Source organism: Gorilla gorilla, chromosome 15 (genome assembly GCF_029281585.2).
Source record: "Gorilla gorilla gorilla isolate KB3781 chromosome 15, NHGRI_mGorGor1-v2.1_pri, whole genome shotgun sequence".
NCBI lineage: Eukaryota > Metazoa > Chordata > Mammalia > Primates > Hominidae > Gorilla > Gorilla gorilla.
This window is the reverse complement of record NC_073239.2, coordinates 97871590-97887838: the sequence shown is the minus strand read 5'-3', so window position 1 is coordinate 97887838 and position 16249 is coordinate 97871590. Positions and strand designations below refer to the sequence as shown.

General features: G+C 39.6%; 1 protein-coding gene and 1 pseudogene across 1 annotated transcript in view; both read right to left on the bottom strand.

Annotated features, from left to right (window-relative positions):
- TSHR (thyroid stimulating hormone receptor) overlaps nt 1-16249 on the bottom strand; it is a 193257-nt gene that overhangs the window by 149308 nt on the left and 27700 nt on the right. The gene's annotated exons all lie outside the window — the stretch shown is intronic.
- On the bottom strand, nt 14377-16032 carry LOC109029524 (G protein-coupled receptor associated sorting protein 3-like; annotated as a pseudogene).

The following is a 16249-nucleotide window of genomic DNA, read 5'->3' as shown; positions in this document are numbered from 1 at the left end:
TAATGATGTAATGGCATTCCAGCTCTCACTGTTGTACAATGAGAATGCTTCCAAGTCCCAAATGGGAGAATGAGCTCCCGAAGTAGGTAAATACCATCTCATGGGACAGTCCAGACAAACAGTCTCATCCAAAAAATTAAGTAAATATGAACAATCTCCTATCTCTTAAGTATCTTCCGATGCCTTTTCAGGCAACAGCTACCTGGGGATTGGGAAGTAGGCAGATTAGACACTAACCTGCCCTGTCCTGTAATTTTGCCAGAAGTCAGACATAACCTAGTTTCTAACACCCAGGATAATCTTACAATAGAACTATATTTGTCTGTATATTATTTACTTATTTCATAACTATCTCCGTATTTCATTTGATCTTTGTGAATACCGTGAGGTTGTTAACATAAGTATTAATTATTATTGTTACTCCCATCTATTTTGAATATGCAAGAACTCCAGGGTTTAAATGATCATTTTAGGGTAAAAGAGCTAGTTGGAGGCAAAGCTGGGTCTCTTCCTCTCTATGTGGCAAAGCAGTGTGATGTGGCAACTACAGGAATAAAACCCATTTAATCCCAAATCAATTTTTCATCTATATGACCTTAGAAAAATCCTTTACATTTTGTAAGCTTTAGTTCCCTTAATTGCTTGTTTTTTAAAAATAGGAGCTAAAGAGGTAAAGAGAGATAGGTAGGGGTGAATGTTACTATTTGTCCGTGTTTAGCTCACAGAATTATCCTGAGGTGGGGATGATAAAGGTTAAAGTGCTTTGTAATGTACAATATAACTGTGATATGGTATTATTCTTTTTATTACCAACACAGATGAAAAGCATGGAGCTTTGGAATCAGAGACACCTTGTTCAAGTTTCCTTTCTAGTTGCTTGACATTGGTTGAGTTCTTCAACCTCTTTAAGCCTCCAGTTCCTCATCTATAAAATGGGAGCAATAAAATCTGCCTCTTAGGGCCTATATGCTGAATAAGTGAGATTAAGTAGAGAAAACAGAAGTCACTAAATGGATAGTAATGGTGGTAGTGGTGGTGGTGGTAGTAGTAGTAGTAATAATAACAGCAATAATAATGTGTCTTCTTTACGGTTGAAGAAACTGACATTCAGTAGCTTAATGATTTCATATTAGGTTTCCTAGAGAATAGAGTAGCAAGAGACTTCATACAGCACTCCTAAGTCTTGTATTTTCTCTGGGAGAAACAGATTTGGAGTGGAAGCTAGATGAGAAGAAATTTTTGTTTCCTCTGCATCCCACCATCCGCACCCACCTCAGTCCACGGGCTCAATTTCTTTAAAATTTAAGGAGGAACTAGTACAAAAGAGAGTCCCCCCTCCCCCACTACTATAGGAATTCCAAGTAATCTTAGGCAAGAGAATAAATTCGTAGTGGTGCCACTGCTTAAAGCCCAGATTTTCCTGATTGCTCGAACAGTGCTTCTTGCCATTGAGGACCAGATCTGAATGTGCGGGAGTTCTTCGTCCACTTAGTAACTAGACTCCCTGTGCACTGAGATGAAACTAGTGTGTCTCTTTGTGCTCCCTCTGCTGGTTAGCTGAAAGCTTAATCTGACAGAGCAAAGTGATTCAGAAAATTTTGCAATAAACCAGTCATCGTCACTTACTAGATCATAGACGAAAGTTTAAAAAAAAATGAATACGAATCATGGAAACTGTGGCATCATATCAGATAATAGCTCATTTAAAGGTAATCCAAATCTGGGAGGAAAGAGGGAGGATCTAGAAGCAAAGGGCATCTAGATGTTCCAACAAGCTGCTAGGTTTGTGTTGGGACTCCAGAATGTAATTGAAAGCTTGACAGGAGTAAGAATGATTGATCCGGTTACTGCTCATGCATTCGTTTAAGATGATCACTTCAACAAAACACTCTGCAGTTGCGATTTTGTAAAATGTATTATAATTATAAGGGAACAACATCTGTTTTGGAGACACGAGGTAGAAAAATTCTATCACAATCATGCAGGGTCAACAAAAAACTGACATTTAAAAATATTTTCATAAAAGACTTACAAAAACATATACAGTTCACCCTTGACAATGGAGGGGTTTAGGAGTGTCGACAATGGCATAATCAAAAATTTGCACATAACTTTGGACTACCCCAAAACTTAACTACCAATAGCCTACTGTTTTTTTCTTTTGTAGCAAGAAGGTGTGTTTGCTACCCTTTATTCTTTTTTTTTTTTTAACTTTTATTTTAAGTTCAGGGGTACAAGTGCAGGTTTGTTACACAGGTAAACTTGTGTCATGGGAGTTTGTTGTACAGATTATTTCATCACCCAGGTATGAAGCCTAGTACCCATTAGTCGTTTTTCCTAATCCTCTCCCTCCTCCCATCCTCCAGCCTCTAAAATGCCCCAATGTGTACTGTTCCCTCTATGCATCCATGTGTTCTCATAATTTAACTCCCACTTATAAGTGAGAATATATGGGATTTGATTTTCTGTTCCTGTGTTGGTTTGCTGAGGATAATGACCTCCGGCTCCATCCATGTCCCTGCAAAGAACATGATCTCATTCTTTTTTATGGCTGCATAGTATTCCATAGTGTATATGTACCACATTTTCCTAATCTAGTCTATCACTGATGGACATTTAAGTTGACTCCATGTCTTTGCTATTCTGAATAGTGCTGAAATAAACATACGCATGCGTCTTTATAATAGAATTGTTTATATTCCTGTGGGTATATATCCAGTAATGGGATTGCTGGGTTGAATGGTATTTCTGTCTTTAGGTCTTTGAGGAATCACCACGTTGTCTTCCACAATGGCTGAATTAATTTATACTCCCAACAGGGTAAAAGCATTTCTTTTAACTTTTAATAGCCATTCTGACCGGCATGGGATGGTACCTCATTGTGGTTTTGATTTGCATTTCTCCAATAATCAGTGATGTGGCACTTTTTTTCATGCGATTTTTGGCCACATGTATGTCTTCATGTCCCTTGCCCACCTGTTAATGGGGTTATTTATTTTTTCTTTGTAAATTTAAGTCCATTATAGATGCTGGATATTAGACCTTTGTCAGATGCATAGTTTGGGAATTTTTTCTCCCATTCTGTAGGTTGCCTGTTTACTCTGTTGATAGTGTTTTCTATACTCTCCACAAAGTAAATTGAAGCACATTAGTTTAATTAGATTCTATTTGTCAATTTTCGCTTTTGTTGCAATTGCTTTTGGCATGTTTGTCATGAAATCTTTGCCCGTGCCTATGTCCTGCATGGTACTGGCTAGGTTGTCTTCCAAGGTTTTTATAGTTTTGGGTTTTACATTTAAGTCTTTAATCCATCTTGAGTTAATTTTTGTATATGGTGTAAGGAGAGGGTTCAGTTTCAATCTTCTGCATATGGCTAGCCAGATATCTCAGCACCATTTATTGAACAGGGAATCCTTTCTTCATTGCTTGCTTTTGCTTGGTTTGTCAAAGATCAAATAGTTGTATGTGTGTGGTCTTATTTCTAGGTTCTTTATTCTGTTCCATTGGTCTATGTGTTGGTTCTTTTACAAATATCAGGCTGTTTTGGTTACTGTAACCCTGTAGTATAGTTTGAAGTTGGGTAGCGTGATGCTTCCAGCTTTGTTCTTTTTACTTATGATTGCCTTGGCTATTTGGTCTCTTCTATGGTTTCATATAAATTTTTAAATAGTTTTTTTTCACTAGTTCTGTGAAGAATGTCAAAAGTAGTTTAATGGGAATAGCATTGAATCTATAAGTGGCTTTTTAAAGTGATTACTAATAGCCTACTGCTGACTAGAGACCTTACTGATAACATAAACAGTGAAGACTTTTTTTTTGCATATGTATTGCAAACTGTACTTTTACAATAAAGTAAGCTAGAAAAAAAAGAAAACGTTATTAAGAAAATCATAAGGAAGAGAAACTATATTTACTATTCATTAAGTGGAAGTGACTCATCATAAAGGTCCCCATCCTTGTTATCTTCATGTTGAGTAGGCTAAGGAGGAAAAGGAAGAGGAGGGGTTGGTCTTGCTGTCTCACTGTGTCAGAGATGGAAGAGATGGAGGATGTGCAAGGGGATGCAGAAGAGGCAGCATACTCAGTGTTACTTTTATTGAAAAAAAAATCCTCATATAAGTGGGCCTGTGAAGTTCAAACTTGTGTTGCTCAAGGGTCAACTGTATAGAAATGGTAGAACATCGCTTAACCTTTTTTTTTTAATCCTGTTTTTGTCTACATGGGAAAAGAGAAATGAAAAAATTAAGATTGATATGTAGATCATTCAGACTCAGAAGGGCCTAAAATATCCAGGTATTTGAGGCAGATGTTAAGTCCCTTAATTATAGACCAGTTCTCTGCAAAGTGGGGTGGCCATGATGATCCATTGGTGTGCAGAAAGAAAACACATTAACGTTTATTTTTCTTTATCTCATATTTTTGCCCTTACATTATTTGTATTTTATAAACATGTATTCGATATGACGATTAGTAGAGTAGTATAGTATAGAATTTATAAATATATGTATATATTAGGAGTGCCTGTTCAAAAACTTTACTGATAGGAGTATATAATGAATTAAATCTGGAGATCACTAATCTAGATCTCTGGTTCAATACTAAACATTACTGGGCAGAGTAGGCATATACTCATAGTTAAATATTATTATTTTCCCTGGTATCAATCTGTGAAAAATATTTAGTGACTATGGATTGTGTGTCCAGAGCTATGCTAAGTACAGACGGATTACAAGAAATGTCTAAGCCCCAGGTATTGTGTGACACAATCTCTCTACCGTCCAGAGGAGTCCATTCCATTGTTGAACAGCTGTGATCTTTAGAACAGTTCTTCTTACTGAATCCAAATCTGATATATGATAATCAAATTTGGGAGTACAATTTTTTTGGTCTAAGTTTTGCCTACTGGGACAACACTGGATCTCCTTTAAATAACTGAAGACAGCTCAAATCTATATTTTATTTTTCTCTTCCCCAGAGCCCTACTTGAGCTCTTTTAACTCGTTTTGGTATAGCATGGGGTACTGTCTATCTTATTAGATGGAGTCACCTGAATTTACTCTAGTTTATCAATTCCTCTTAAAATGTGATTTGACCCACAAGGAACGCAGTGAGACTATCATTTCTCTTGGTTCCCATCATTTCCCATGATTCTATGCTAGTATTAATAAGTTAATATTTTTAGAAACTTCATCGGTCTCTTGTCTCTTTTTATAGTTAACTGCAGCTCCCAGATGTTTTTACCGTGACCTCTGGACTAGGACTTTACAATCCAATAATTGTGCAATTTATTATTTAGAGTCAAATGTAGGGTTTATATTTATCTTAGTTAGGTATCATCTTGCAATTCTGTTTTGCAGCACAGTCTGCTGAGATTATTTTTTAATCTTGCTGCATTCAGCAAGTATTTGTTAAGCACTCATTAAATGCTAATCCTTGTTTTGGGTTGGGGGGGGGTCATATGAAAAATAAGTTGACGTCTGTCCTCTTGAGTATCTCACATTCCAGTTGGGAAACTGGACATAAACCTCTCCATCATGCAACACAGTAAGATCTACAACAGTAGTATGTGTAAAGTGCAATGAAAATGCAAAGAAGAAAGAGACTTAAATAGTCACTCACTATCTTTTTTTTTTTTTTTTTTTGAGACAGAGTCTCTCTGTCGCCAGGCTGGAGTGCAGTGGCATGATCTCAGTTCACTGCAACCTCTGCCTCCCGGGTTCAAGGGATTCTCCTGACTCAGCCTCCCAAGTAGCTGGGACTACTGGCATGTGCCACCACGCCCAGCTAATTTTTGTATTTTTAGTAGAGACAGGGTTTCACCATGTTGGCCAGGAGGGTTTCGATCTCTTGACCTCGTGATCTGCCCGCCTCGGCCTCCCAAAGTGCTAGGATTGTAGGCGTGAGCCACCATGCCCATTTTTGTATTGATTTAGAATTTGTGATCAGCTTGCATATCTTTTTTTTAAATTATCGAAAAATTCTGGTAGATAAATGGGGCTAGCAAATAGTCCCCATTTTATAGGAGAACCAGAGGCTTAGAGCATTTAAGTGATCCAGCAAATGAAAAGCACCTTTTATCCTTTTAAAGTAAACCAGAACAAAGTGATCCTATCTTTCTGGTCCCGCACTTATTTTCCAAGATTCTCCAGAAATTTCACCTAGTGCCCTCAGATATGTATGACCGAATCACTTTAGCATCAAGAGACAATCCCTCCAGGCTTGTCGGTGTGAATTCATTTAAGGCAACTTTGCCACTGCTAGGTCAGCAGGTTTTGGTCTGCAGGACACCTTTCCAAGTTTGAAGTCTATGAGCAGAACTTCCCTAGGCCCTTCTATTATTGCTTGTTGTTATGTGGTAACTTTACAATGTCTTTTGGCAGTCAGCTTAGCCATCAACTCTTCCTTTCCTCTTGACGGGGATTTAAAATATCTCCTTTAATGTTGAATTTTATCTCCAATTCCCAGACTTTTTTCCTCTCTCTTCTCCAATATCTGACAACAAAATTTGGAAAGAATGGTTGCGTTCATAATAAAATGAAGCAAAATTCTTGGACATGTCACCATTAATTGCTTTCAAATTTTGCCCTTTACAAAAATTTGTCTCTCTATTTCCTCTTTTAAAACAAACCTGAGTTATTGAACATCTGGGCTGGAATTTCTGCTGAAGAGAAATATTCAGAGGCTCTTGAAGGGTGTCCAAGTTTTCAAGGCTTTTTTTAAGTAGGTAAAACCACTTGTCTGAAAGAAAGAATTCTTCCCCCTACTTAGGTGTTTTTTGTCACGTGCACTGGTGAACAACTTGCTTTTAGGGTATGAGTTATATCTGAGGACAAAGAGTCATGGATTCTTTTGCACTATCTTGAGTAATTTAATTAGAAGAGTTTATAGTTCTTTTAATGTAGAATCATAACATCATATGAGAAAACATTGAAATCTGATGATTTTTAAAAGTCATATATGGATTTGCACATAATTCTTAAGAGAGAAAAATCAGAACTTATTCAAGCTGTACTTTAATCATTCTCTTCATGAATGTCACTGTTAACTTGCACAAAACATTTAAAAATTATCTGTTTCAGCCAGGCGCAGTGGCTCATGCCTGTAATCTCAGCATTTTGGGAGGCCGAGGTGGGTGGATCACCTGAGGTCAGGAGTTCGAGACCAGCCTGGCCAACATGGTGAAACCCGTCTCTACTAACAATACAAAAATTAGCCAGGAGTGGTGGTGGGCACCTGTAATCCCAGCTACTGGGAAGGCTGAGGCAGGAGAATCGCTTGAACCCAGGAGGCGGAGGTTGCAGTAAGCCGAGACTGTGCCATTGCGCTCCAGCCTGGGCAACAAGAGCGAAACTCCGTGTAAACAAAAAAAATTTCTGTTTCAGCCTGTCTCTTAAAGAAAGCCATCACCAGTTTTGTGTTTCCAACATCAATGGATTTCAAAAACCAAGATAGGAACAATCTCAAGTAACAGGGTTAAGTAACAGGTGTAGGTTCAAAACTTTTTTTATTGGACATATCTTATTTGCATCCTCTTCCACTCTGGACTCAACCGAGGAACCTTCCCGCAGGGCATGGAATCTGGCTTTCCAAAGAGCCATCAAAGGGGCCAGATGACAGAACTGGAAGTGCAGGGGAGTAACTTTGATTGGTGGGAAAAAAGATATGAGACGATATGGGGACAGTAAGTTGCTTATTATGAACTGCCCCAAGGCATGGGTCCATACAGCCTGGCCACAGAAAGCTTGCTTGGATGTACAGACCACTTGCCACATTCCTTGCTGGGTTTCCAGGTTCACTGGGAAGCAGTAGTCACTGCATTGTCCCTTAGCCCTTCCTGCCTTTTCTTTCTCCTTACTCTCATATCAGCAAGTAATCTCTGCCTCACACTCTGTTTTCCAGGGAACTCTGGCTAAAAATATCTGTTAACCAGTACATTAAATGTTCATTTCAATCCAGTATAGCTTTTGTGAACCTACTATATGAAAGGTGCTATATTGGATATTATAAGGAATTAAAGCTGAATAAAATTTAATCCTTGACTTTTGGCACTAATGGTCTGGAAGAGAAGCTAAAACAATTGCATAGGCAGCATAGCTCTGGAAAACAATTCAGGAGAGCTGGGTTCTAGGTCTGGCTCCATTGGTCGCTGGCTGATATTTAATCTTGAGCAAGACATTTACTCTTTCTGGGTCTCAGTTCCCTTAGCTGTAAAATACAGGGTTGTCTTAGGTAACCTCTAAAGTGTCTTCCACAACTAAAATCCGATGATTTTATAAATTTAGTCGAATAGAAGTGAGACTAAAGTGCAATCCACACGCTGTGGGAACCCAGGACTTAAGGATTTGGGAAGGCTTTGGGAAGAATAAGGCATTTGATCTGAGACTTGAAGGATTTGTAGGATTTTGATAGGCAGGGAACAGATGAGAATTTCAAGCAGAAAGAAAAGCATAAACAAAGAAGTGCAAAAGGAAGATTGCAATGTGCATTCAGGAGAGCTGTGAATAGTTCAGTTTGGTTGTGGCAAGGTGTATATTAAGTTATCTAAATTAAAGAGGTTGGTAAATCAGAAATGGAAGATGTCGACGGCCATGTTAAAAATTTGAGCTTTAACGGATATTCATTGACCCAACATATCTATGGAACACCTACTATGAGAGAATGAGTGAGGTGCCGGGAACATAGAAATAAAGAAACTATAGTTGCTGCCCTGAAGAATCCTCAAGGGGCTTACGAGCAGTGGGCAGGGAAGTGGTAACCACAAGTGAAGCTAGTGTAAAAAATGCTGTAACAAACGAAACTGAAGTGGAGGGAAAGGAAATGTGGGTCATTTCAAGGTGCAATTAACATAAAAGAGGCCGAGGAAGAGTCAATGATAACAGAAGTAAGGACAATGGGGAAAAGAGAAGCATAAGTAGTTTTGTTAACAGAAAGATGAGTTCATTTTGGGTGCTGAATTTGAGGTGCTCCCAGACAACTAGACAGAAATGTCTAACTGGTAGAAAAAATACTGGTGTGTGGCTAGCTTGAGATGATGGCGCAAGTGATATGAGTATATTCTGTGAGTGACTCATAGGTCTGGAGAGATGTGTCAAGAAAGAAAACATAGACAGAAAAGAAGATCAAGGGGAGTAGTTTGGGGGAATGCCCACATTAAACAGTCAGAAAAAGTAGGAGGTGTGGACCAAGAAGACAGAATCAAACTATCAGAGATGTTCGACAATCAGCATAAAGGATGTTGAAGGATGAAAGAATTTCAAGGAAGATGAGAGGGGTGAATTAAATCAGAGGCTCCTCAAGTTTAGTGGACCAAATGCATCCAAATCAGTTGGGACATGTCTTTAGAATATGGAATTTGTGCCTACATGGATCCTTAAGAAACTGTTAACAAGGATTGCCTTAGGAGAGGAAATGTAAGGAAACTAAGGGGAAGTGATATGGTTTGGATCTGTGTCCCTGTCCAAATCTCAGGTCAAATTGTAATCCTCAATGTTGGAGGTGGGGCCTGGTGGGAGGTGATTAGATCATGGTGGGTAGATATCCCCTGCCGTGCTGTTCTCATGATAGTGAGTGAGCACTCATGAGATCTGGTCATTTAAAAGTGTGTGGCACTTCCCCACCCCCTTCCTCCACGCCTACTTCCCCTTCACCTTCTGCCATAACTGTAAGTTTCCTGAGGCTTCCCCAGAAGCCAAGTAGATGCCAGCATCATGCTTCCTGTACAGGTTGCATAACTCTGTGCCAAATACACCTCTTTTCTTTATCAATTACCCAGTCTCAGGTATTCTCTATAGCTTGTAAGAACACTTATACAGGAAGGGTGGATTTAAGTATTGTTTAAATTTTTACCCAATGCATGATTTACCTAACTAAATAAATACATTTAAATTAAGGTTCAAATGGGAATTTGGATTTTAATGCTGACAATAGGTCAAAAGAGACCTCTACCTCAGACCTAAAAGGTGAGAATTTTCAGGAAGGGGGCCCAGGAAACAGTATTTTTAAGTTGTCCTGGCGATTTTAATCTGTTGTCAAATTTGAAGACTCCTAGAGTAGATAATTTCTAATAGAATTTCAAGTTCTTAGAATAAAGTGTGGGGGCAAAGTAGGAAAGGGAAGGGCAATATTTTCATATACAGAGATCATCCAGAAGACTTGAGAGGGCCTTGTATCAATGGGATGGCAAGTTTTGGTAGAAGGCTGGAGGCAGCAGAAGTCAGTCTGAAAGGAATGAGGAATAAATAGATGATGAAGAAACAGCGGCAGTGAAGAATATAAGAAAGAAAGGAAGATACTAGTATCTGAGGCATAGCAACATCAAGCAACAAGGTTAGCATTGACGATGTAAGCTGATTGAGGAGCTAGTCTGCCAGCTACCAGAAGGGGGCAATAGAGAGCTTTCAGAGCTGCGTGACCTGCTGGAGAAATCCCAGGTGAATTGAGCTGTCAATTAAAAGCATGGGATGCAATAAAAAGGTTTTGTTTTTTAATTTTTTAAAAAGTGTGGGATGCAGCATAAGACTTGAGTCAAGCCTAAAACATAATTAATGCTTAAAACATAATTAATGTAAGAAAATTGAACTAGCGTTGAAGTATAGAAACAAGCAAAGTATTCAGGGAGTCACTGGGAAGTAATCAAATCAGCCATGAGTCATAAGTGCAGACATCAGGAAAGAGCCAGAGTGCTTTAGCAAATTGCCTCATGGGGGACCAATATTCCTGTGGAACTGGCATCTGGGAAGCACCAGGATTGCTTTGGCTGGCTTTTAAAAGAGCTTATAAATGCAGGAATGGTAAACTGTGTAATATTTGACAGAAGGAGATACAGAATACAATCCTTAGATCCAGGAAACTGGGGAAGGTATTACTGTTTCCTTTTTTTCTTTGTTTTTAAGGATACAGGAGGCTTGAGATAATTTACATACAGAGAAGAACAAACTTGAGAAAAAGGAAGGGTCGATAGTGCATGAATGTTGGGAAAAACAGGCTAATTGAATTTTCTTAAAAGATACTGAAAATTCTCAAGTACTTTCTGAAGCAACTGTGTTCAGCAATAATAATCTTGTTTCTGCAATGTGGTGGACTTTGTGCAAGACACTGTGGAATAACTAATCAGAAGGACATGCTTTACCATTTTCTCAGAACTTATAATCTTGAAGATGATACAGACAAATTAACATATAATTAAAATAGTGTGATAGAATGATAGAATGAGGCCGGGAGCAGTGGCTCACGCCTGTAATCCCAGCACTTTGGGACGCCAAGGCGGGCAGATCACCTGAGGTCAAGTGTTTGAGACCAGCCTGGCCAACACGATGAAACCCCATCTCTACTAAAAATACAAAAATTAGCAGGAAGTGGTGGTGGGCGCCTGTAATCTCAGCTACTTGGAAGGCTGAGACAGGAGAATCACCTGGACCCAGGAGGGAGAGGTTACAGTGAGGAAGACTGCGCCATTACACTCCAGCCTAGGCAACAAGAGCGAAACTCTGTCTCAAAAAACAAACAAACAAAAAACAAAAAAAAAAAGAATGACAGAATGAGGAAATATACAGTGAGTTAGCTACGTATAATAGCTAATTTTGAGATTTGAGAAAAGTTAGAGAAAGCCTCCTGGAGAAACTGATGTCTAATTTTATTGTAAAGTTAATAGTGTAGGATCTATCTCTATCTTTAGCTATCTCTCTCTATCTGTATTTTTTACCAACTCTCTTCAATACCCAATATAGTCCCCAAGACAATAAATATCTGGGCAATGAATAATCTAGGAACTGAAAGATGAAGACTTCCTGGAAGTCTACATAATCCCCAAACCTTCCCACTATGACCACTGATAAATGTTAGATAAAACATAACGATTATTTCAAACGAATAGCTGAACTCTCTAGAAATCCAGGAACTCCCCAGATATTATGAAAGAACTGAAAACAGAGTAACAAGCTCTGTGAATGCTCAAGAAGTAGAAAGATGATCGTGGGGAAGGAATCGCCAGCCTCAGGATGCTGAGAGTTTGGATTTTAATGCTGACACTAGGTAAGAAGAGATGTCAGCACATGTGACAGGAAGAGTTGGAATTAAGATATTGCTACAAAATGAGGGATGTCAAAGTGCTATACACTTAATGAAAATGTGAGTCAGCAAAGATCTTCCCACTGACCAAAGTTTGCATATCCCTTGTATATATTCTATTTTGTTGTTGTTGTTGTTATAGAGGCATATTTATTGACATGCAAAGATGTTTACAATACACAACTGGGGGGAAGCAAGTTCCATACATATTTACAGTATGATCTTGTTTTAGTTTCTTAACTGTCAGAAAACCTCAAAGCATATTACCCCATATTTTCACACATAGAAACTTCCGTTTCAGCTCAGACTAGGGATTATAATTCCCACCATGAGTCTTAGAGAATTCAGCCATAACCTAAACGTCCTGGGCATGCTTTCTGGTCCATACCAACGACTAAGAATCACTGTCTTGTAGATTGGCACAGCAGCCTCTTGTAGCTTTGCTGTTTTGTATTGCTGAAGCTGCAATTCTGGATCTAAATTTCTCCGATTACATTTATTCTGTCGTGTTAGCCGGTACAAATGCAGAAATGCCCAGGCTTGCCTACTAGTAAAAGATAAAGCCCTTTGGCCTTTCATAGGACACATAGGAGAATAAATCACAAATGATAAAAAAAAATTAAGGCATGATTTTGCAAGGAGGAAAAAAGCAATTACCTTTTTCTTTTTGGTTTGTTTTTTGAGACGGAGTCTCGCTCTGTCGCCCAGGCTGGAGTGCAGTGGCGCGATCTCCGCCCACTGCAAGCTCCGCCTCCCGGGTTCACGCCATTCTCCTGCCTCAGCCTCCTGAGTAGCTGGGACTACAGGCGCCCGCCACCACGCCCGGCTAATTTTTTGTATTTTTACTAGAGACGGGGTTTCACCGTGTTAGCCAGGATGGTCTCGATCTCCTGACCTCGTGATCCACCCGCCTCGGCTTCCCAAAGTGCTGGGATTACAGGCTTGAGCCACCGCGCCCGGCCAAAAGCAATTAACTTTTTAATTCAGGATATAAAACAATGTACAGGATGATTTCAGCTCTTTGGGGAAGATAAAGTACAAATGGATAGAAAAAGATGCAAAGGACATCTAACAAGTTCCCCTTGCTGATGACTCCAAATCTCCATCTTACTCACTGAACAAAGTTTGGGGCACCTACTATTTTTCTGACACTGCCAGATAAAATCCATCTATTCATCTCAGACTTTTCAGCTGACCTCCAGCCAGATGCAGTCAAATGTCTAATGGACACATGCATGTGGAGGAAGTTAAGAATTGTAACCTGGCATGGACATCGTCCATTGCAAAATTAAACGTTAAAACCAGTCTCTGAGCTTTGAAGGCCGTCACCTCAAAATGTCCTTCAGGGGGACTGTAAAGGAGTATGGTGAGATGGGTTCTGGTGTCAGATAAAACAGCTATGCCACCTACCTGCTGTGGGAATCTAGGAAAAAGTATTTACCCTCTCTAATTCTCATTGGAGGGTACCCAGACTAATGAGTTCTAATAAAAATACGAGTACCTAGTTTACAGGATCACTGTGAGTACAGGAAAAAAATAAACTTGCAAAATATGGTGCCAACTTAGTGTCTGACATAGAATAGGCACTCACAAAATGTTTCCACCTTCTCTTTTGTGAGATGACTTTGACATAAATGAAACAGCCTGACAATTTAAGAGTTATAGATGTAGAAGCAAAATTAAAATTGAACAAATAATACATTTTGTCTGAAATTCTGGATCTTTCTGTGTTGTGGAATGAGTATCTGATACAGCTGGAATAGGAGAAAAATAGTAGTTTCTCTTACATTAAACAGCCTATAGCAACCCCTGCCTCCTTTATGTAGAGAGTGCACATTTGGTCATGGGTATACACGTGCACACTCACACACACACACATACACTCACTCTCTCTCTAGGTACTGTTAGTTATCTTTGTGTGTGTGTATGCCTTACTTCTATAACTAGATTACAAATTCAAGGAAGTTTTCTTTTTTGCCATTTTAAGCCACAGATGGATCTAAGGAGATACTAATGAACAAGTTAGCTCACTTACAATGAACTCGTTCGCTATCTTAAATAAAATGTTAAAAATATGCCAATCTAAACAAGATAAAAATCAACAAACATTTTCAGCCAGTGATATGATATTCATCTGATACCCCCAAAATAGTTTAGCTCAAACCTAGAGCTTGTCACAGGTAACTATGTGTTAAAGATGCAATGTATAACTTGTACACCATAATAACCAAACATGATACAAGGCTCTTTGGGAATGTACAGCCTGCTAGAGTTTGGAGATGGTTCAAAGTGTTCTATCTCTGGCTCATTTTACATTGCTTCAATAATCCCTTTAACTTCCCTGAGAATGCCCATGAGTGTATTATAACTCAAGTGATCAACAACTACAATTGAGCCCTTTCTGATATGCTCCTTTATGTTAATAAATATGGCCACACCACTAACAAGACTGGCTTTTGCCTCTTTATGGTTAAAGATGAGTTTTGATGCTGCCAGTGCCTTCATATTGATCATGTCTCTGGCTGCAGTTGGATTTTCAGATATATTTAAAATTACTTTCAAAACAAGGTGTCTGGTTTTGTACTTTCTCAAGGATGGCAAATGAAAAAGCTCTGAAAAGTCACTGGCAACAATGTAGTGATGGACAAAATCAGTAGTCAGTTGCCCTAGTATCTTTAATCCAGATTGCTGTCCAGGTGAGTTCAAAGGAAATGACATGGTGTCTTTACACATATGCTTAACATGTAATTCAATTTTGCATTGTCTTTCATCCCCAGAAGGAGGATTCAGAGTAATTACTCATAAGAAAATTAGTAATTTTCTCATTTCTGGGGAAGGAAAACTGAGCAAGCTTTCAATAAGCATCATTATACCATTTCATTAATAAACTCTTGGGCAAATGGGTGAACGTTATGGATACCCATTGCAATCTGTGCTCTTTTATGAACAAGAGGATCAGTAGTTGACTTAAGTAAGTTAACAAGTTGTTCAAATTCCTCAGAGTCCACATAGCATTCCATTTTGCAAGGGTAAGCAAATGGCTTAATCCCATTTACCTCCCTAATCCTGATTTGGTGTCTAATCCCATCTATGGTCTGGATGCAAGGGTTGGAACCAAAAGGACACTCAGGGATAGGCTGTGAGCATGAGTTAGTGTTCCTGGAAGGGCAGGCTGTTGCCACAGGCAAAGAATAGGCATTTTCTTCAGCTGAGGCCAAAACAATATATGAAGGAGGCCTTGCCTTAGATGCCTGGGATCTAATCCAAATACTGCTGGAGTTACAGCAGGGGCTTTGGGCCAGATAGTTACCTCAGACCAGTCCTTGGGCCTTTTTTTTTTTTTTTTTCATTAATTTCATCCACAGGCTGAGATCTAACTATCCTACTCACAGATTTAGGGTTAGGGTCAAAACTAGCATCATCTCCTTCCCAAAACCAGTTCCCAATGACATTCTCTTCCTCCTCTTCCTCAGCCCCAGACCTAGGTTTGCAACTGGCCCCAGTCACAGGCTCCAACTCCTCAGCACAGACCTGGGCACCAATTTCAGGTTTATCATTCTTAGCACCGGAATGATTACCAGCCTCTTCTCCATTTCAGAACCAGGAATTGATAGTGGCCTCTTCCTCAGCCCAGACCCAGGCATCAATACCAGCCCCATTTTTACATGTGGAGCTGGTGGACTCATTCCCAGCCTCGGGACTGAAATCTCCAGTGGCTTTGCCCAGAGCCTTAGGCTCTGACAGGGGCTCCTTCCTTCATCTCAGCACCGACCTTGTTCTTAGACACTGCCTTCATCTCTGCCACTGCATCTGTCAGAGACCCTGGCTTGTCTTTTGCTTTGGCCCAGGTATTGGCTACAGGCCTAACCACACCCGTAGCCTCCCTCTCTTCTCCAGCTTTAGCTTGTATAGCAGCCTCTTTTCTGCTTTGGCCTGGGCTCTTGTCTTATTCTTAGTCCCAGTCATGGTTGAAGCCCAGTTACTTGGCCCTGTCCATCTTGTCCTTGGTTCTCAACGTGTCCTAGGCTGATGTCTTAATACTCTTTCACTGTGTCAGGGAAAAACTTGGTAGCGAGAGTTAGAGTCAACTTTCAGTTCAGCAGTCACTATGTTCTCTTGCCAAACATGCAGCCTCTGTCAACGATACAGAGGGCAGAGGCACGCTTGGGCTAGGGAAGAATGA